Source organism: Phoenix dactylifera, unplaced genomic scaffold (assembly GCF_009389715.1).
Source record: "Phoenix dactylifera cultivar Barhee BC4 unplaced genomic scaffold, palm_55x_up_171113_PBpolish2nd_filt_p 002270F, whole genome shotgun sequence".
In the NCBI taxonomy this organism is placed as follows: domain Eukaryota; kingdom Viridiplantae; phylum Streptophyta; class Magnoliopsida; order Arecales; family Arecaceae; genus Phoenix; species Phoenix dactylifera.
The window spans coordinates 12836-15296 of record NW_024069522.1 but is presented as its reverse complement, the minus strand read 5'-3'; the positions used below and the strand labels follow the sequence as shown (position 1 = coordinate 15296).

Genomic DNA, 2461 nt, shown 5'->3' with positions numbered 1-2461 from the left:
ATGTTATGACTCTAAGACAATACCTACAACCGGCTAGGACTAGTCAACCATCATGCATAATTTTTCCTGATAATGTAGGACATTTTGACATCAAACCCGGGGTAATTCAATTACTGCCCAAGTTTCACGGGTTAGAATCCGAGAGTCCGTATCTTCATTTAAAAGATTTTGAAGAATTGAGTATTACATTTAGAGTGCCAAACGTCACCGAGGATGTCCTCAAATTGACATTGTTCCCTTTCTCTCTAAAGGATAAGGCCAAAACATGGCTAAACTCTTTGCGACCTAGATCAATAAGAAATTGGCAAGATATGCAGAGAGAATTTTTAAAGAAGTTCTTCCCCATACAAAGGACCAACTTTTTGAAGAGACATATCAGCAATTTCCAACAAAAAGATAATGAAACATTTTATGAATGTTGGGAAAGATTTAAAGACCTTCTTCTCTCATGCCCTCATCACGGGTTCGAAACTTGGAGAACCATTAGCTTCTTTTATGAAGGTTTATCTCCACAGTTGAAACAGTTTGTAGAGACCATGTGCAATGGTAGATTTTTAGAAAAACACCCTGATGAGGCATGGGAGTATTTGGATTCCCTTGCTGAGACTGCCCAACTTTGGGATAACGGGGATAGAAACAACAAGTCTTTGCCTAAGCCTACTAGCTCTGTACAGGGAGGCCTTTACAACCTCAGAACTGAGGATGATCTTCATGCTAAAATGGCAGCCCTCACTAGGAAGGTAGAAGAAATTGAGCTTAGGAAGGTTGAGCCTGTCAAAACTATAGAGCTTAGAAACGAGTGTTGTGGCATCTGCGATATGTCGGGTCATACCACTACAGATTGCCCCACCATACCGGCATTCAAAGAAGTCTTGCACGATCAAGCAAATGCTATGAACTCCTACCAAAAGCCTTATAACGATCCATACTCAAATACCTATAACCCTGGTTGGAAGAATCATCCAAACTTTAGGTGGAGAAACGATCATCCTCAACAGTCACACCATTCAGCTCCTCCACCTGCACATCCTACTTTTGCATCACCACCCTCTCAAAAGCCAAATATCGAGGATACCTTGCAATCCATACAAACTTTTCTACAAGGTCAAGCTAATATCAATGCTCAAAATACTCGAAATTTTGAAGACATAAGGAACCAATTGTCAATGTTGACTACCGTCCTAAGTACCCAAGAGAAGGGTAAGCTTCCAGCTCAACCCCAACCTAACCCACAAGTGCACGGTAGTAATAATACGGCTCCTTCTAGTTCGCATACAGAGCATGCAAAGAGCATCATGACTTTGCGTAATGGGAAAGTCATTGATCAACCCGTCCCATTGAGACCGCAGGTCACTTCTGATTCTGATGCTCCCAAAGTTGATGAAAGGGACAAAGAAGAAGTTGAGGTCCCAACTTCTACTAAGAAAGTTGAATGTCCTTTTCCTCCACCTTTTCCACAACGGTTAAAGCCGTTGCAAAAGCTCGAACCTAATTCTGAAATTCTTGAGCTTTTTAAACAAGTAAAGATCAACATACCTCTTCTTGATGCAATCAAACAAGTACCCTCATATGCCAAATTTTTGAAGGACTTGTGTACTGTCAAACGCCGATTAAATGTTAAAAAGAAGGCATTTTTAACTGAAAATGTGAGTGCTATATTGCAGCACAACATTCTCCCTAAATATAAAGATCCAGGTTGCCCAACCATTTCATGCATCATAGGCGACTTTAGGATAGAGCGAGCATTGTTAGATTTAGGGGCAAGTGTGAATTTGTTGCCATATTCTGTATATGAGCAACTTGGTTTAGGTGAGTTGAAGCCAACCTCCGTCACTTTGCAATTAGCTGACAGGTCAGTTAAAATTCCAAGGGGGATTATCGAGGATGTATTAGTCCAAGTAGACAAGTTCTACTTTCCTGTCGATTTTATCGTATTGGACACACATCCGGCTTCGAACTCACAGTCTCAGATTCCGGTCATTTTAGGACGTCCATTCCTTGCGACTTCTAATGCATTAATTGTAGGAATGGCGTCATGAAGCTTTCTTTTGGTAACATGACCTTAGAACTGAACATTTTTAATGTGTGCAAACAACCTAATGATCCCGAAGAGAGTAAGGAGGTTGATTGGGTTGAAACTATCGCGGAGGAATATTTGTTAGCTGAAGCATTTAACGATCCATCCGGCGATAGTTTAATTGATTGGTGTTCTAATGGCACCAATAAAGATGATTTGTTGGTCAAACCGAGTATGAATTTTTCGAACGCCATGATGATCAATGGGGTGGAGGACCAAAAGTAGAAAAAATTTGAAACATTGCCACTCCGAGAAATTGAAAATAATACCACCCATGGAGCAAGCACCCAAGCTCGAATTGAAACCTGTACCAAAGGAACTTAAGTATGGCAATTTCTGGACGCCGAGGATACTTTTTCTGTAATTACTCGTCTGAACTTGATC

The 2461-nt window shown here is 40.8% G+C and overlaps 1 non-coding gene across 1 annotated transcript; it reads right to left on the bottom strand.

The window, feature by feature from the left end:
- Positions 1 to 357: 357 nt before the first annotated feature.
- Positions 358 to 466, bottom strand: LOC120109492. Its single transcript, XR_005510360.1, has one exon. It is a non-coding gene; the product is annotated as a small nucleolar RNA R71 (small nucleolar RNA).
- Positions 467 to 2461: the final 1995 nt, after the last annotated feature.